This window comes from Elephantulus edwardii, unplaced genomic scaffold, assembly GCF_000299155.1.
Source record: "Elephantulus edwardii isolate Elephantulus edwardi_28Jun2011 unplaced genomic scaffold, EleEdw1.0 scaffold00097, whole genome shotgun sequence".
Lineage (NCBI taxonomy): Eukaryota > Metazoa > Chordata > Mammalia > Macroscelidea > Macroscelididae > Elephantulus > Elephantulus edwardii.
In genome coordinates, this window is record NW_006399847.1 from 4,876,470 (window position 1) to 4,897,728 (window position 21,259).

Below are 21,259 nucleotides of genomic sequence, written 5' to 3' on the forward strand. Positions count from 1 at the left end.
AAATCCTTGACACATTATTTTCCTGATTTTGAACCATAGAGTGTTTCCTTGATCTGTTCTAATGACTGCTTCCTGGTCTAAGTATGGGTTTCACATGTCCATAGTTAAATGTTCTTGGATTCCCATTCTCCTCTAGGTTACCCACAACTTGTTGTGATCCACATGTACATTTATATATAATATTTTTCAACCCTCAAAGACAAATAAAAATTTAATTTATAAAGATAATGATAATAATAGCACAAGGCTATAATTCAGAAAAAATTAAGTATTCAACTTACATCAGAACTTTTTTACAAAAAAGTTGTCAGAATGGAACCTCATCATAAGTTGGAGACTTCCTGTATAGTCTCCTGAAAGAGCATATTCTGATAGAGAAAAGATTTGGCTGATTTTGCCCAATGTGATATAATACAAAGCAGTGATACAATTGTTTTCTACATCACCCCTTCAAACATGAAAAATGTAATATGTTTCAGGGGGTTTGGTTTCCATTTTATTGTGAAAAAATTTAAACATACACAAAAGTAAAGACAATCTTGTGATGAATCAAATGATCAAATTCAAGAATCATCAACATTTTATGAAACACATTTCAAGTCTTTCACTAACTTGGTTTACTGAAGAAGCTCTGTGACCTAGAATGTTATGGTGGTGTACTGATAACCAAAGTTTGTACTGACAGCTGCTTTGTGAGAGGAAAAATGGGCAATTTCCTATAAAATTATACAACCTCAGAAACTGTTGGAGGGCTGCTGTGAGACAGAATCAGCGAAATGGCAGTATGTTTGGTTTGATTTACAATCTTATAGTGCGTGTAGTGACAGTGAATATAAAATAAAAAGGGGCATCTAACTGAGTAAAATGGTTAAAATAAGACTTGGAATAATAATTTGCAGATATTTAACCCTATTGCTTAGAAGCACATCCTTTAAAGAATGTTTCCCTTCTTGGCCATGTTAAGGATACTATGACACATCACTGAGTCTAAACAGTACCTCATCAAAACTCTTTGTTTTAGATATTTCGAGGAGATCTTATATTCTGGGCAAGATAATTTTTATCAACGTATTGACTGTGTGGATCACAAGGAACTGTGACTGACTCTGAGAAGAATGAGAATCCCAAAACACTTGATTGTGCTTATGCAAAAGCTATACTTAGACCAGGAGACAGTCATCAGAACAGAGCAAGAAAACACTGCATGGTTCAAAACTGGGAAGGGTGTGCATCAAAGATGTGTCTTATCTCCATATCTTTTCAATCTATATGCAGAACAGATTATCTGGGAGGCTGGGTTCTATGAGGAGAAATGCGGCATCAGGATTGGAGGTAGATTCAACAATTTGTGTTATACAGATGACACAACCCTGCTTGCGAAAGCTGAGGAAGACCTGAAGCACTTGCTGCAGAAGGTCAAGGACTTCAGCCTTCAATATGGACTGAAGCGCAACATCAAGAAAACAAAGATTCTCATCACTGGGCTGCCTGGCAGCATCATAATGGATAGTGAAGAGAAGGAGATTGTTGCCATCTTCAGTTTGCTTGGTACCAGCAGCCAGAAAATTCAAAGATGAATTGCATTGGGAAAGTCTGCTGTCAGAGATCTCTCCAAAGTACTGAAGAGCAACAATATCAGTCCAAAGAATACGGTGAGCCTGATCCAGACCGTGGTCTTTGTAATTACTTGCCATGCATCAGAGAATTGGACATTGACTAGGGATAATAGAAAGAGAGTTGATCTCTTTGAGCTGTGGTACTGGAGAAGAGTCTTGAACATACCATGGACTGCTAAGAGAACTAATAAGTTCACCCTGGAGAGAGTGAAGCCAGGCTGCTCCTTGGAGGCAATGATTCTGAAACTTTGTCTGACATACTTTGGACATGTTACAAGGTGGGATCAGTTCTTGGAGAGGGATGCCATACTTGGGAGGGTGGAGGGACAGCACAGGAGAGGAATGGGGATAGATGTGTCAGAGACAATAAGATTGACAAGGGATAGAGCAGGGTTTAGGACTGTTGTACATAGGGCCACTATGAGTCACAGGCAACTAAATGGCACATAACAACAACAACATTCCCATTTAGTGATTAAAGATTACAGATGAAAAATTGATGCCTTTAACTAGTGTTTGAGAAGAGTATTGAATATTCCAAGAGAACAAATATGTCTGTTCTGAAGAAAGTAGAAATCATGGTACTCTTGGAGGCAAAGATGGTGAGACTGCAACTCGGACACTTTGGACATGTTGTAAGGAGGGGCCAGTTACTGAGAAGTACGCCATACTTGGAAAATTGGAGGGGTCAGTGTAAGAGAAGAAGACATTCAATGAGCTGCAGTGACACAGTGACTGTAGCAATGGGGCCAATTGTGTCAGAATTGGTAAGGATGGCACAAAATAGGGTTCAGAGCCTTTGTTCATAGGTTTTCTGTGTGTCAGTCAACTCAACGGCACATACAAAAGTAACAGCAACAATTCTCATTTACAAAAAAAAAATAAATAAAAAATAAAAAATCCATTATGATGCCCTTGTTTTGTGACCAGTTGTGAGACTGGTCCTTGGCCACTCAGACTCATTACCATTTAGTTGGAAATGACTCATAGCTAAACTTCTAGTGATCTGTAACTCACACAAGAGGAGACTGCCCTTCTTTCTCTTTCAGAGTCATTGGTGCATTTGAACCAGCAGATAGGCACCACTTTGGGTTAGCAGTCCCTATGCACTGGCCCACCAGAGCTCCCCTTCTTGACCACATACTTTATAATTATTGCTTTTATCCAATCATTGTACTTATGTGTATTGATATAATCATTGTTGTTAAAAATCATTCTTTGCTTTGCCCTATCTTCATAATAGATGTCAATCACTGTAAAACAACTGCTTGTATGGACTATGACTACTGCAATAGGGAAGAAGGCAACAGAAATATAACATTTCTTTAATAATATTTTTTAAAGGAGAGATGTCCTTTTGGGAAAGGTTGATTTTGAGAAGATCTCCTTGTCAAGTTTAAATCTTTAAATTGTTATGATTTGCCTCTCTACTCTGCAGTCTATAGGTAACCATCGCTCGCTTCTCTTAACTGGTAATAGGACCTTCATACTTTGTATCAGAAATGATCTTTACAGTGAATAAGAAGGATGACTTTCATTGTCTTGGATTTCGGATGAATTGCTGCTGGGTTTGCACTGAATCACAGACTTTCTTATTTGTTCTATCTCCCTTCTCTCTTTACATGATGTTCTTTACACAAATCATTCTCCCTTGGTTCATAGGATTTTCAGAGGTCTGCAGTTTCAGAAGTGGATGGTCAATCCTTCTCCCTGATATGTTCAGCTTTAGAGCAATATCTGACAGACAAGCATTTAAACAAAAGATCAGATGAAAGACTTTTCTCCATTATACAGTTATCAAATTCAGTGTTCGTCCCACCCTGCCTTCTGCACATGAGTCCTGTTCTTGTCCCCTTTCCTTGTCATGCCAGAATTCCACTCTGTTCCCACCTCTTGTCCTGCCAGCACCTTCTTTTCCCTTCTCCCCAGCCAGTCCTCTGGTTACTTCTATTAATTTACTTTCTACTCTCCTGTGACATTGGCTTGCAATCCCAAATGAATATATTAGAAAGTATTTTTTAACAAAAATCTAGGTTTTTGTCTTGGGAACTTAGAGAACAAGGAGCAATTTAAGTCTATAGCTTATTTCTTCTCTACTCCCCTGTGATGTTGGCATTCTGGGCAGGCCCTTGTGCAGAAGATCTGAGTCAGAGCTGGTGGGCTCCCCTTCTATGGCTGGATGCACAACAGGTTCTCCTCTATCAGATTAATATCAAGGTAATATTGCAATATGGGTCCCACCCACTACACTTGAAGCAATGTGGTGAAAATGATAGAAACTTTCTAAATGAATAAGTCGTGTCCTCTAGGTCAGAGATGAAAAGCATTGTTTTTCTCTATTTAAATACTGGGTAGAAACTGCTGTCTTCCACTTCCTTCTCAAAAGGAAAGAAAACCATTGTTTCATAGAGACAGAATGGAAAGAATCCTGGTTATACCTTAGCCTTTTGGAATGTCAAATAAATCTCTCCAGGAGACAGTTAGTCCATATGTCTTGGTTTTATTGCCCTAGAACTGTCTTCACAGTTTAGTTTCCATCACTTTTGTATGTAAATACTTGGGAGGATAGTACATCACTCTTCAATCATCTTGAACACTCAGAAGTCTCCTTCAAACCATAACCATTTGGTCCTCTAATAAAAAATAAGGTAGTTTTTATTATCATATCTGATAAGGGAAATTAAACAGACATCTGGATGCTTATTTCATTCTCTCATGGCATGTTTTTATTGTACAAGAAAATATATGAACTCTATCCTTACATCACATGCATTTCCATTGCCTCAAGAGACTAGGTTTTCTTTCTTCTGGCTGGAATAGTACTTTTAAAATTATTATTATTATTATTCACTTTAAGGAACGTTTACAGAGACTTTGGATTTCCATTCATTCATTGTTGCATTTTTCTCCCTCCCCACCCCTCCCCCCCCGTTTGTTCTTCTCTTTAAAATGTAAAAAAAAATTCTTTCATTGGTATACAATCCTGCCCCCCTCCCGCCCCCGAGTACACTCCACTATGCATCCTTCATTCTGGACTCTTGTCATGAACATAATACCCAATCATTTATCACTTTTAAACAGTTTTCTCCCTCGTCTGTTTCAATTCAGTATACATAATTTATCCAATCTTTCTCAGTCTCATTAAAACCCTGAAGTCAGTCCCGTTTTACAACAGTGGTACTATGCAGTATTTGTCCTTTTGTGACTGTGATAATTCACTCAGCATAATGTCCTCCAGGGTCACCCATTTTGAATAATATTTCATGAGTTCCTTGTTTTTCAATGCAATATTTTATTCCATTGTGTGAATATACCACAGCTTCTCTATTCATTCGTTTGTTAATGGGCACTTAGGTTGTTTTCAACTCTTTGCTATTGTGAACAAAGCCTCAATAAATATGGGTGTGCGCAGGAAACTACCAGGAGTTCAAGCTGGATTTAAATGAGGTTGAGGAGTGAGGGAAATTGAAAGAATTTGTTTGAATTTGTATTAGAGGGGATTTTTTATTGATTTTTCCTTATTAATTAAAGTTTACAGAGATTTAGGTTTTCCAATAATTCATTGTTGCACTTTTCTCCCTTCTCACACCCTCCTGAGACTAGGTTTTCTTATGGGGCCCTGAGAGGTTCTGAGAAGTTCTATTTCCTCACGGTATATAAATTGTTTCTCAAAAAAACTGATCTGGTCAGAATAAAAGAATGTATTAAAGGAATGTGTAACAATGTAAATGAATCTCAAAAATATTATTCTGCATGGATAAGAACTAATAGAACATATATATGCATATTTTTTATCAAACAAACAAATCCGTCTTGGAGAAAGTCAATTCATGGTGCTTCTTAGAGATAAGATTGATGAAACTTCATCTCACGAATATTGGGCATTTTGTCAGGAGGGGTCAATCTTTGGAAAAAGACATCATGCTCTGGGAAAGGTGCAGGGTTGGTGAAAGAGAGGAAGCCCCTCAGCCAGAAGGATTGACACAGTGACTGCAGCAATGGCTTCCATTGTGTCAGAAATGATGGGGATGGCACAGGAGAGGACAGGGTTCAGATTTGTTGTTTATAGGGTCATACTCAATTTGATGGCACCTAACAAAAATAACAATAACCCTGGCCACCCAGAAGACTTCTAAGCAGTCACCTTTTAAAAAATTTATTATTAATTTCAATGAAAATTTACAGAGACTTTGGCTTTGCATTCATTCATTGTTGCACTTTTCTCCCCTCTCAACCCTCCGCCAAAGTACACTAAAGTAAAAGAAAAATTCTTTCACTGTTTTACAATCCTTCCCCCAGGTCCACTCCACTATACAGCCTTCACTCTGGACTCCTGTCATGAAAAAACTCCCTAATAATTTTCCCTCTTAAACAGTTTTCTCCTTTATCTGTTTCAGTGCAGTATACATCATTGAACTAATCCTTCTCAGTCTCCTCCCAACCCCGAGGTCAATCCTGCTTTACAACAGTGGCACCATGCAGTATTTGTCCTTTTGTGACTGGGATATTTCACTCAGCATAATGTTCTCCAGAGTCAGCCATTTTGAATAATATTGGATTAGTTCCTTGTTTTTCAATGGAGCATAGTATTCCATTGTGCAACTATACCACAGCTTCTCTATCCATTCGTTTATTTATGGGCACTTATGTTGTTTCCAACTCCTTGCTATTGTGAACAAAGCCATGATGAACATGGGTGTGCATATATCTGCTTGGATGTCAGTTATGGTCTCTTTGTGGTATATTCCCAGTAGTGGAATTGCTGGGTCAAATGGTATCTCTATTTGCAACTTTTTGAGAAAGCGCCATACCGCCTTCCACAGTGGTTGCACCATTTTACACTCCCACCAACAGTGAATAAGGGTTCCAGTTTCTCCACAACCTCACCAGCATTTGTTGCTTGCTGTTCTGTTACATTTTGCTATTCTGACTGGGGTGAGATGATATCTCATAGTTGTTTTGATTTGCATCTCTCTTAGAGCTAGGGATTTTGAACATTTCTTCATGGCCGTCTTCCACATCCGAATGTCGTCTACGGTGAAGTGTCTGTCCATATTCTCTGCCCATTTTTCTATTGGATTATTTACCTTTATCTTGTTGTGGTGCTCAAGTATTTTATAAATTCTGGAGATAAATCCCTTATCTGATATGTCATTCCCAAATTCTTTTTCCCAGTCTGTGGCTTCCCTTTTTATCCTGTTAGAGAAGTTTTTGGATGTGCATAGGGATTTGATTCTTAGAATCAAATCTTAGATGTTCTGCCAACATCCAAGCAGATATATGCACACCCATGTTTATGGCGGCTTTGTTCACAATAGCGAGCAGTTGGAAACAACCTAAGAACATCAACAAACGAATGGATAGAGAAGCTGTGGTATATTCACACAATGGACTACTACGCATCATTGAAAAACAAGGAACTCATGCAATATTATTAAAAATGGGTGACCCTGGAGGACATTATGCTGAGTGAAATATCTCAGTCAAAAAGGACAAATACTGTATGGTGCCACTGTTGTAGAATGAGGCTGACATTAGGGTGGGGGTAAGACTGACACAAACTCTATAAATTATGCATACTGCAATGAAGCCGATGAGGGAAAGAACAGTTTAAAAATAATATATTTCAGGGCATTATGATTATCATAAGAGTTTGGAATGAGGGTTGCAGAGTGGAGTGGGGTGGGGATGGTGGGGGTGCAGTAGATTGTATACTAATGAAGGATTTTTTTTCTTTTGCTTTTCAAGGAGAAGAGTGAACTGGTGTAGGGGTGGGGTAGGTGGGGAGAAAAGTGCAACAATGAATGAATGTAAATCCAAAATCTCTGTAAATGTTCATTGAAATTAATTTAAAAAAAAAGATCCCATTCTTCTCTTTTATTTTCTCCTGGTTGTAGGTTTCTCAGGATACTTGTAAGACTGTATATGTTGTGGATTAGGAAATGTAGCATTCTTCCAAGTTTGTTTTTTTTAAATGACTAAGCAGTCACTTTTAAGTATACAAGGAAGATAGCATTTCTTTAACATCATCTGCCTTAATATAACAATATACTAACAATTCCGCAGGGCAGGGAGCATTATGTAGTGTTTTTCAGTGATGAACTAAAGGCTTTCATATTTTTGCACATGCAAATTTGGTATTTGATATTATTTTCATAAATTTCAATGTGCATCCATTTTCCATATACCACTTACAGGAGACTTGAGCAAAGGTGAAATATAATACAGTTCTAAGAGCAAATCTTTTTTCTTCTTCTAGGTATCAGTCCTGCTCTTTAAAATGATAGAGATGGACTAGATGACCTTTAATAAACTGTAAGCCACATCATTTTAGTATTTTTAATTCAATATACTGCTGACCTGTGAAAGAACAGAAGATGACAAATGTACCCTTTTTCTTTGGCCTTTTTTCCTTGTCCTGTTCTGCACTCTACAGGCAAATGTCCATAGGTTCCACAGTCAGTGTCATTCAGCCAGGATCCCCTTAGATTAGGCCAATGAGAAGCCACAGCAGGATATAAAGAGCCCAAGAGAGAGAGAAATGAATGATATCCATTCCCAGTTCGCCTTCTTTTTGTGCCATACAGTTGCTGATAGCCTCATCCACCCAGTCCGGTTTCTGTTTGGTGAAGGTCATAGTTAAATGCTGGTGCTAGTTTCTGAATATCTCATCAAGCTGTTCTCCCACAGTAGTAACTGCTCTGAAAATAGTTTTCATTGCTGTTGCTATTGCTAATTTCCATGGTTTATTTTTACTGACCCTATGCTCCTTAGAATTGTAACAATTGATATCTATGGAAATAATCACCAAGTCTTTCTTTCTACTTTAAGCTACAAACTATGCTAAAACCTGTTTCTCTTCAGGATGTTGTCAGTATCATGAAGTTAATCCTGATACATAGTGGCACTATACATAGCAAACTAAAACCTGGCCCAATCCTGTGCCACCCTCACAATCTTCAATAGACTTAAGATCATGGTTGCAGTCACTGTGTCAATTCATCTCATTGAGAAGATTTCTCTTTTTTGCTCCCTTTATTTTTCAAAGTAATAAGTACTTTTCTCTTGAAAACGTGTCCAAAATGTTGTTGTTGTTATGTGCCATTGAATTACTTGCAACTTATAGCAACTCTATGTCCAACAGCCCTAAACCTTGCTCTATCCTGTGCCAAACTTACTGTCTCCAACACATCTACCCTCATTACCACAGTAACTGAATCAATTCAATTCATTGAGGGTATTCCTCTCTTGCGCTGTCTCACGCATGATGCCCCTCTTCAAGGTCTGGTCCCTCCTTGCAACATGTCCAAAACACGTCAGACAAAGCTTCAGAATGCTTGCCACCAAGGAACAGCCTTGTCTCACCCTCTCCAGGACGAACTCATTTGTTCTCCTAGTAGTCCATGGTATATTCAATATTCTTCTACAGTACCACAGGTCAAAAGCATCATGTCATCCCATGCCATTGTCCAGCTTTCTGAAGCATAGCAAGTAATTGCAAAGACTATGGCCTGGATCAGGCTCACGTTAGTTTCCAGACTGACATCGTTGCTCTTCAGTACTTTGGAAATGTCTCTGACAGCATACTTTCTCAATACAATACGTCTTTTAATTTCCTGGCTGCTGCACGAACAGTGTTGATTGTGGAACTAAGCAAACTAAAGCTGTTAACAATAGCAATCTCTTCACCATCTATCATGTTGCTACCAGTCGGCCCAGTGGTGAGAATCTTTTTCTTTTTTTACTTTTATTATTATTATACTAGTTTATTTACAAAATTCGAATACATTGTTTTTCAGAACAGATTCTTCCAATTTCCCTTAACCACCCCACCCATCAAATTGTACAATCCCACGATTAATCACCCCCTCCTCCTGCACATCCTCATCCCTCTACTTCCACCCTCCCAACCCCCCTTGGATCCTAATACTCATTCTTCAATAATAGTTTTATATAGTATTTATCTTTGTGGGACTGAGTTCACTCAGCATAATGCTCTCCAGTGCCTCCCAAGTTAGATAATAATTTTCAAAATCATTGCTCCTGCATGCTGCCTGAATTCCATAGTGTGAATGTATCAGAATTTTTCAATCCATTTGATTGTGGTTGGGCATTTGGGCCAATCCATATTGAAGGCTATCATCCTTGACCTTCTGCAGCAAATGCTTCAGGTCCTCCTCAGTATCAGCAAGCAAATTTGTGTCACCTGCATAACGCAGATTGTTGACAAATCTTCCTCCAATCCTGATTCCATATTTCTCCTCATAGAGCCCAGCCTCCTAGATAATCTGTTCTGCATATAGATGGAAAAGGTATGGAAATAGGACACGTCCCTGGCATATCCCCTTCCCAACCCTGAACCATGCAGTGTTTCTTTGCTCCATTCAGACAACTACCTCCTGGTCCAAGTACAGGTTTAGCATAAGCATGATCAAGTATTCTGTGATCCCCACTCTTTTCAGAGTCAGCCACAATTTGTTGTGATCCACACAAACTTTGCATAGTCAATGAAACACAGACATTCCTCTGGTACTCTCTGCTTTCAACCAAGATCCATATAACTTCTGAACTTCTTCAAAGACAGGTTGGTTTGTTCTTTTGGTAGGCCTTTAGATATTCAATACTCTTGGCCAACATCACAGTTCAAAGACATCAGGTCTTCGATTTTCCTTATTCATTGTCCAATTTTCATATGCCTATAAAGCAACTAAAAATACTATGGCTTGGTTGAGACATACCTCAGTTTTCAGACTGATATCCTTACTCTTTAGCACTTTAAAGATGTCCTTGACAGCAGATTTGTCCTTTTGACTATTAACTGTTGCTTCTGTAAGTATTTATTGTGAATACAAGTAAAATAAATTATTTTATAATTTCAATATGTTCTTATTTATCTCAATGTTGCTTATTGCTCAAATTGTGAGGATTCCATACTGAATACTGTATTCTTTGACCTTTTTTAAGTAAATTCTTAAAATGTGCTGACTTTCAACAAGCAAAGCTATATCATCTGCATATCACAAGTTGTTGAGTTTCCTTCTAGTTCAGATACCACACCTTTCTTCACACAGTCCAGATTCTTAGACTATTCTTTCAGCTTCATACAAAGACACAAACTTTTACGGACAAATGTTAGCTGTGCATGAGACACATTGATCAAGAATCAAACTCATGTCTTCCACATGAAAAGAAAGTTATCAATGAATCATCGCTGATCCAGTCCTTTCATTCAAGTCTCATTTGAAATATCTGGAGTGAATTCTGGTTTTCACTAGAACCTTGACTGCCAAGAAAAGGCAAAAATCCAAGACATTTACATTTGATTTTTGAAATGTACATTATGTATTTATTTCAGAAGTCCATTTCACTTTAAAAAGAAAACCAATCCAAACAGTAAACTTCTAATACAGAAAAACCTATATAAGGTTCCATTTAATCATATGTCGAATGTATTTTACCGACTCGCAGTATAAAGCTATAACCATCTATCTTTCAAAATAGCAGAAAGTACCAGCAAAGATTTATCTAGAAAGTTGATAAGTCTTTGGTTGGGGGCTATAATTAAATTGTTTCATTTAAAATTCTTCTCACTAGGCAATTGCATTATGGTATGAATATAGATATAAGATATTGAATTTTTGGGTACTTTAAGACATGCTCTACTGAACCATATTAATAAGAACTTGAAAGTAATATTTATTTTATAACATTTTCAGTACCCTGTGAATTGTGTTGAAAGATGACAAGCCTAAATTCAATTCTTGGACTTCAAAATTTTGTGTGATTTGAGCTGAAATTTTTAGACTCTTGGTGGTTTTGCTTCCTGATGCATAAAGAGGTATTCATTCTCACCTTCTGGTTTGCAAAAGTTCTATGAAACTCTTTGAATGCTTCTGGAGAAAGTTAATCCGCTTAAAATTTACAATGGTGAAAGTAAACGTCCTGGTTTCTCTCCATTCCTCAGATAACCAAGAAACTATGAATGCAGATTCTTGGGGTTTTGTGACCTTGAAAAAACCCACAGATTCATGTTCTGAAATAATAATGGTTTTACTACTTCTCTTTTTTATTTCTTTTCAAGTTAGGCAGAATAATCCTTGGAACATAGAACTAAAAATGGTATAATTAAAATGATTTCTTATATCAGTGCAGATTAGTGCAAAATCAAGTGAAAGGACCGAAAAAAAGAATTTATTTCTTCAGCTGTGTATATATTTATTCAGTGTTAAAATGAGGACAGCTTGAGGGTGGCAGTATGTGACCATTTTGAACATAAAGTGAAGAATCCCCATCAACAGCAGTCCAAGGTCTATTTCTATTTCTAAACTTTCCTACCAATTGAACATCAACTTTTCCTCCTACTGCACTCTGCTTTTCTGCTGGGTTTGAGAATGTATTTCAATAGCAGCACAGAACACACTCAAGATTAAGGAGTTTACTAGGGAAGTAACAGGTTAAAATTTAAAATCATGTGCAACATTAGATTAGATATAGTTCTTTAATTAGGACAGCCTCTTTACAGCCAGATCCAAAGACAGGCTGCTCTGGTTTTAGGCCTGTCAGCCCGATGGCCTCTTACCCTCTACACTCCTCCAGAAAGTGTTACAAAGCTCTGGCAGTGTATCCTATTCCACTAAGCAAACCTGTGCCTGTAATCACTAGGCTATAGCTCTGGATATTGACTAATTTAGCTCCACAAAAACATCTGAAAGCATACACTTTGTCAGTAAGCCTCTCACTCCAAAGGCACTCAGCTATTTGGTTCTGTGAGCTGGGAAATCAACAGCTCATTTTGTTCTCCTGATTCTACTGCCTCAGTTGCTTCTTTGCTGCCACTCCAATGTTACTGCTCTTCTCTCTTGGTTCTTGAAAGACCTTGGGACAGAGATCCTGGGTTCACAAGATGTGCTCACTTATGGCTCTTCTTTTTTGGTGGTGGTGGTGGTGGTGGTGGGTGAAATTCCCCATTTCTCTGAGATGGCTCCTATTAAGCCTGATAGGATAGCCAAACTGACCAATGAATGACATGATTTAACTCCACAAAGGTGTCATTTACCTTATTCACATTATTAGTAAACTGCTGGATTCCCTTCATATGTGACTGCTTTTTCTGCTTAGTTATATGGAGAGTTACATAGACTGTACCTAGCACTTATTGCAGCACACATTAAATATGATGATAGAATTTTGCACAATCAATGATTTATTTGTTGCAAATACATTTTATAAGAAACATAGGCTACACACATGGATTTCACCTGATAGTATGCATAGGAATCAGATTGATTACATCTGTGGAAAGAACCATTGGAGAAGCTCAATATCAGCTGTGAAAACTAGGCAGGGTGCTGATTGTGGAACAGACCACCAATTACTCATACACAAGTTTAAGCTGAAGCTAAGGAAAGTGAAGTCCATGGGAACCAAAACATGACCTTAAGTCTATCCCACCTGAATTTCAGAACCATCTCAGGAACAGGTTTGAGGCCTTGAACATTAATGAGTGAAGACCAGATGAGTTATGAGAAGATATCAAGAATATCATCCAGGAAGAGTGTAAAAGGTTGTTGCAAAGACAGAAGAGGAAGAAAAGACCAAAATGGATGTCAGAAGAGACTCTGAATATTGCACTGGATCGCCAAGAAGCCAAAGTAGAGGGAAGAAATCAAGACATTAATGAGCTGAACAGAAGATTTTAGAAGGTAACACCAAGTATTATAATGAAATGTGCAAAGAGCTGAAGTCAGAATATCAAAGAGGGTGAACTCGCTCAGCATTTCTTAAGCTCAAGGAACTGAAGAAGAAATTCAAGAGCCTTGAGTTGCAATACTTATGGATGTTTTAGGCAGAATATTAAATGATCCTGGAACTATTAAAATAAGGTGGAAGGAGTATGCAGTCATTATACCAAAAGGAATTGGCAGACACAGAAGAATCTCATGAAGCAACATATGAGCAAGAGTATGTGGTGATGAAGGAAAAAGTTCAAACTTCATTGAAAAAATTGGCTAAAAACAAGGCCCCAGGAATTGATAGTATACTAATTGACATATTTCAACTAACAGATGCTTCCCTGGATGTGCTCACCAAGTTGTATCAAGAAACCTGAAGAACAATCACTTGGCCAACTGACTGGAGGAGATCTATATTTGTTCCCATTCCAAAGAAAGGTGATCCAACAGAATGTGGAAATTATCAGGCAAAATCATTAATATCACATGGAAGTAAGATTCTGCTGAAATTATCTAAAAACGACTGGAACAGCACATCAACTACAAGAGAACTACCAGATATGCAGGTTGGGTTTAGAAGGGGTTGTGGTACTAGGGATATTATAACTAATGTTAGATGGATCTTGCCTGAAAGCAGAGTACCAGAGGAATGTCTCTCTGTCTTTCATTGATTATGAAAAGGCATTTGACTGTGTGGATCACAACAAACTGTGGCTAACTCTGAGAAGAATGGGAATCCCAGAACACTTGATTGTGCTAATGCGAAACCTATATTTGGACCAGGAGGCAATCATCAGAACAGAGCAAGGTAACACTGCATAGTTCAAAATTGGGGAAGTGTGTACACCAGGGGTGTATCCTATTTCTATAGCTTTTCAATATCTACGCAGAACAGATTACCTGGGAAGCTGGGTTGTATGAGGAGAAGTGTGGCATCAGGATTGGTGGAAGATCCATCCATTATGCAGATGATACAACCCTGCTTGATGAAAATGAGAAGGACCGGAAGTGCTTGCTATGAAAGGTCAGAGACTGTAGCCTTCAGTATGGATTGAGGCTTAATATCAAGAAAACAAAGATTCTCACCACTGGGCCAATTGACAGCATCATGATGAATGGTGAAGAATTTGCTTGGCTCCACAATCAACACTCTTGGTACTAGCAGCCAGGAAGTTAAAAGATGTATTGTGATGGGAAAGTCTGCAGTAAGAGACCTCTCTAAAATACTGGAAAGCAACTATGTCAGTCTGGAGACTAAGGTGCACCTGATACATGCCATAGTCTTTGCAATCACTTGCTATACATCAGAGAGCTGTACAATGACTAAGGTTGATAGAAGGAGAATTGATGCCTTTGAGCTGTGTTGTTGGAGAAGAGTATTGAATATACCATGGACTGCTAAGAGAACAAACAGGTTTGTCATGGAGATGATGAAATCAGGATGCTCCTTAGAAGCAAAGATTCTGTAACTTTGTCTGACATACTTTGGACATATCACAAGGAGAGACCAGTCCTTGGAGAAGGAAGTCATGCTCGGGAGGGTAGAGGAACAGCGTAGGAGAGGAAGACCATTGATGATATGGTTTGATTCAGTGACTGGGGTAATGGGGGTAGGTGTGTCAGAGAGTGAGATTGGCACAGGATAGGGTAAGGTTTAGGGCTGTTGTACTTGAGTCGCAGGTTTAGGGCTGTTGTACATGAGTCGCAGGTGACTCGACAGCACATTACAACGACAATAACAATCATGCTTCAGATCCAGGTAGTTTTTGAGGAAAAAGAAAATAGGCAGAGTTTGTGACACGCAATGTACATAAGAAGTTATATAACAAAAGTAATGCAGTTTTTCTCAGTCCCACCCCCACCCCAATGCCAGCCTCATTCTACAACAGTGGCACCATATAGCACAATGAATGAATGGAATCCCAAAATCTCTGTAGATGTTCACTGAAATGAAAAATAAACAACCTAAATTAAAAAAAAAAAAGTAATGCAGCTTCTGAAAACCAAAGACAGAATGTGGAAAGTTCCTCAGGGAAGTTATAATCAGAACTCTTGGTGAAATAATGTTTACTGTGTCAGGCTACTTACAAAGACCAGCAGCTTAATCCACCAGCAGTTCCACAGAAAAAAATGGACAATCACTTCCCACAAATATGTCCAGCCTTAGAAACCCAATAGAGGGTTGCTATGAGTGAGGATCAACTTATCTGGCAGTGGAGATAGATATTTAGAGAAGCAACCATCAATAAAAGTACACATCTGCTTTTGAGGTCAGCCTAAATGGATGGAGATATGACAGGAGTTTCAAAAGATCACATAGGCCATCTATGGAGATGTTTTCCTTTTTTAAAACTGTCTTAATCCATTGCTGTCAAGTCAATTTTGACTTATTACAACTCTCGACCAGATTTGCAAAGTTATAAATATGAATGTGAGCAGGCTGCCACATCTTTCTTCCTCAGAGTAGCTATTGCTTACAAGCCATTTGATCCTTGATTTAGCAGTACAACATGTAATACCCTGCATCACCAAGGCTCCCTTTCTTGCTATAAACCCTCTGCCAATGAGTCAAATTACTCATAGTAAATCCGACTTCTGAAGCTGTAAAGCTTAATGGTAAGAAACTGTCTATCTTCCTCCCAAGAAGCAGCTGGTCGATTCTAACAATCAACCTATTGGTTAGCAGCAAAATATGTCATGAACCACATCAGCTTTGCTCCTTTTTTTCCTTACTAAAGCATTTAGATGCATATAACAAGATACAGTAGTAAATGCTTTTGTCAATTTCAAATGTTACACAAGTGTTAAATTACTTCCACTATTGTATATTAGTTTTAAAGTAAATTTTCCCCAAAAAATATGTTATTGTAAGAATTATGAAAAAATATGAATTTTCTTCAGGACAGTGATCAAAATCAGAAAAAAAGTAAAACATTTTGGTGAAGGTTATCACTGGGAAAAATACCAACTATCACTCTGAAATTATTCTGCACTCTTGACTCTGCATCTACCTAAATCTGAGATCTGAAATTATCCTTCGAGTCACCCAGGAAGTTACAGAAAACTCACAGAAGGGTTCTGGGGTATTTCATATATTTGAAGGAAAGAGCAATAATCCACAACTGTTGGATCCCATGAAAATTACATATCTTTTAGGGAATAATATGGATATAGCCTCAAAGAATTGTGCTGTTAATCCAAAGACAGAAACTTTTAGTGGCTCTGTGGGGAAAAGAAGGTCAAGCTCAGCCAGTGTGATCTATAGCCTCTGACAGCCCACGAGGGCTCACTATGGGTTGATTCAAACCCGATGTCAATGATTTGAATTGAGTTTGTTGAGATGTGTTTTGCTAAGATTCCTGTTTCCAATATTGGATTTTATCCAATCATTGTAGCTTTTACATACAAAACAAACAAACAAACAAACCCTACTGTCTCCAAAATCAATATAGAATGGAAAATCATAAGATATTTAACTTGATGAGTTACACAATTTCAACCAATATTTCATTATGAGGAATTACTGCATTTACTTAAAAAAAATTAATGTATTTATTTCTTTAAATTTTCCCCAAAGATCTAGTAAGGTATCAAGATATAAATACTTTTAAAGTGTTGGGACCTAATCATTTACTCACCAAAGCTATATCTCTTTTGAGCTAGGGACTCCATAAAAGCAAATAAACAGCCAGGGGACATTGTGTGAATTAGTCCAGGAAGACTACGATCACTTAGTCACTTATGAAAATAGGCATACTAACTGCATTCTTTCCCCTTTCCAGTTTTGACATGGCTGGTGTATAACACTTTCACATCCCAATCTACCTGGAGCTACATCAGTGAGTACTGGCATAGACTCAGGACTTCATATTACTTTTCCAGCTTTACATTATCTGGTCTTACTTTTGAGGTTTCCCTCTTACTACTCCTCCTGTCCCGGTTACTAGCCGCAAATAGGGATTTCCACGTGACTCCTTTTAATTCATATCAGTGAGTTTCCAAAATATTTTGAGGGACTAAAACACCTGGAAAGCCTCTTGAACTCATCATACACATAGGAAACACAGTATCTGTGAGGTTGTTGTTGTTGTTATGTGCCATAGAGTAGCTTGCGACTCATAGTGACCCTATGTATAAGAGCCCTAAACCCTGCTCTATCCTGTGCCAATCTTCTTATCTCTGATCCACCTACACCCATTACTGTAGTCACTGAATGGATCCATCCCATTGAGGGTCTTCCTCTCGTGCTGTCCTTCCACCCTCCCAAACATGACCCCTCTCCAACGACTGGTTCCTCATTGTAACATGTCCAAAGTATGTCAAATAAGGCTTCAGAATCCTTGCCTCGAAGGAGCATCTCATTTTCACCCTCTCCAGGACAAACCTATTTGTTCTTCTAGCAGTCCATGGTATATTCAGTACTCTTCTCCAGCACCACTGCTCAAAGCAATCAATTCTCTTTTTATAATCCCTAGTCATTGTCCAGCTCTCTGACGCATAGCAAGCAGTTGCGAAGACTATGACCTGGATCAGGCACACCTTAGTTTCCAGACAGATGTCATTGCTCTTCAGTACTCTTGAGAGGTCCCTGACAGCCGACTTTCCCAATGCAATTTTCCTCTTGATTTCCTGCTGCTGGCACCAAGAGTGCTTATTGTGGAACCAAGTAAACTAAAATTGTTAATAATCTCAATCTCTTCACCATCCATTATGATTCTGGCAATTGGCCCAGTGGTGAGAATCTTTGCATTTTTGATGTTCAGCTTCAATCCGTATTGAAGGCTGTAGTCCTTGACCTTGTCCAGCAAGTGCTTGAGGTCCTCCTCAGTTTCAGCAAGCAGAGTTGTGTCATCTGCATAACACAGAGTGTTGATGAATCTTCCTCCAATTCTGATGCCACATTCCTCCTCAGACAACCCAGTCCTCATACAGCCCAGCATCCTGGATGATCTGTTCTGCATATAGACTGAAAAGGTATGGAGACAGAATACATCTCTGGCAGACACTTTTCTCGATTTTGAACCATGCAGTGTCTCCTTGCTCTGTTATGACGACTTGGTTCAAGTACAGGTTTCACATAAGCACAATCAAATGTTCTGGGATTCCCATTCTTCTCAGAATCAGCCACAGTTTGTTGTGATCCACAAAGTCAAAAGCCTTTGCATGGTCAATGAAACACTAATAGACATTCCTCTGGCACTCTGCTTCCAGTCAAAATCCAAACATTAAGCTATAATATTCCTAGTAAAACAGCCTCTTCTAAACCCAGACTGCACATCTGGCAGTTCTCTGCTGACATGTTGCTCCAATTGTTTCTGGTTAATTTCCAGCGGAATCTTGTTTGCATGCGATATTAATTAAATTGTCTGATAATTTCTGAACTTTGTCGGATCACCTTTCTTTAGAATGAGAACAAATCTTGATCTCTTCCAGTCAGTTTGCCAAGTTGTTGTCTTCCAGATTTCTTGGTACAACTTAATGAGCACACCCAGGGCAGTGTCTGTTAAAATATGTCAACTGGTATACTGTCAGTTCCTGGAGGCTTATTTTTTGCCAATTCTTGTGATAAAAGCTTTAATATTTTAAAAAGAATACAAATAAATTGACATATATGGCAAGATCTGAAAGGAATCAGAGTAGAGCTTTTATATCCCCAAACTAGATTTGCTAATCCTCTCAGATGCATGGTCACCAACCATAAAAGTCCATGTGGGCCTCAAACCTCAGACCTTTTATCATCCTTACGTTATGTCTGTGATAAATTGCATCGTGGCTCACCAGGATTAGTTAATATTAGATTCCCAGGGAGAGTTCTCTGTCCCTGTGGCTTTTTAGAAACCCAGAACATAGGACTAAATTTCTATTTGTGTCTCACAGGCACTGTGTGCACTGGGGAAAGAGAAGATTTTGAAGCTCGTGGCAATATAATGGGCACATATTTCACTCTAAATAATTGCTATATTTGAACCCCAGTCTTTTCAGAGGAGAATCCAAATGTAGAAGACTGAACAGCCACAGCCAGACTGTATCTTGAGTTTTTATCTGATAAATCGCTGAACAGGGTAATAGCCATTATATGGCAGATAAAATGATTTAAATACTACTTTTTTTTAGTTTAAGTTCTAAGAATGTTTTATCACGTTTTTCTTTTGTTCTTTCTAAAAAAAAAAACAACAAGAAATACCATCTCCTAATGTATCTTCTTTTATAATCCAAGCCCTGGGAGGAAAAGATAAGACGGAAGGCTAAAGTTCTTTCCAAAAGAGAATATTAGTGTGGACAATTATTTCTAGTCTAGCTACTGATTTATTTGAACCTAGAAGAGGGCATGGTAGCTTCATTATATAGCTAATTACAGTTACAAATCAAATATCACACTTGTTTTATTTCTTTACTATGTAAATAAGGGGATAACCAACCGTGATATTTTATTATCTCTTGACTATGAACAATATAATGATAGTTGTAGAAAGGCTCCAGGTCTTTTGTTCATAGGGTTGCACTGAGTTATTCTTTATTTGATGGCAATAACAACAACATGAACAATCATACCTTCACAAAGATCTGAGAGATTGTTTTAGAGCTTCATTATAGAACATAATGTGTGTGTGTGTGTGTGTGTGTATATGAATAAAGTTAGTCTTAGAATCACTATTATGCAACATGATATTACCTTACCAGAAAGGAATTTGGCATTTTGGCCCTGGTTCTGAACCCTAGCTTCCCACCCTTCACCTGAATTGAGAGAAACACTACCTGATAACCACTCCTTAGCCAGATTGTTTAGGGAGCTCTGTGTGTTAATTGACCTAAACTTGAATTTGCTTGGAACTCTGCTCATTCTGATTTATGTGGATTGGTTGGGAACTAATAGCTGATTTTCACCAGTATTAGCTTGGGTGTCTTTGCAAGAATTGGCTAAACTGCCTAGGGGCCCACCCAGTGGTTGACCTTTGCCTAGACTATTGTAGAGCCTACCCAGGGACTGATAACAGCCTTAGAACACAGATGATCATAAGGTACCTCCTGTTTGGCAATCACAGGAGTGGAGCATGCGCTCTGGGTGGGGTCCTGAACTGAGAGCCTAATGCTATTGCTGCTGCTAAGTACTAGTTAGTCAGGCACTATGTTATGTGGCCCCAGGAACCATAGACCAGAAACATGTCCTAGTTAGAGTGACCAGTACAAGCTGTATGTTGTTGTTGTTGGGTGTCATTGAGTGACCCAGCAAATCTATGAACAACAGATTTGAACCTTGCCATATCCTGCATCATCCTCACAATTTCTGCCATGCTCAAACTAATTATTGTAGTCACTGTGTCAGTTCATTTTGTTGAATTGACACAGTGAGCATTACTAACCATTTATCTTTCCCAGCATGATTCTTTTTCTAAACACTGACCCCTGTGACAACATGGCAAAGTCTGTAGGATGAGGTTCACCATCCTTGCCTCTACAACCCCGTTGCATTTTCTCCAAGACAGATTTGTTCATACTTTTGGTCCTCTGCCAACACCACAATTCAAAAACATTGATTCTTCTTTAGTTTCCTTTATTGACTGCTTAACTTCTGAGTGCTTATAAAGAAATTGAAAATACTGTGAGACTCTCCTGCATCAAACAGACCTGAAAGTGACAGCAATAGAAACAGTGATTGCAACTGTCCAGCTGAGAGGAACAGTCAGTAATGAAGCCTACTAAATGACAATCATTACAATTTCTGTTTGAAGGCTCCTGATGGGTGAGAATGAACTTTTTTTGGAAAGGTAGGCTGATCCTCTTTGAGATATAAATAGGTTTCTTGAAGATGGTGAAGCTCATTACTGGTACTTCCATACATTTTCCTATACATCTTCTTTTCTGCATGTGTACTTATTTGTTTTTAAAATTGGTATTTCAAATATTATGTCT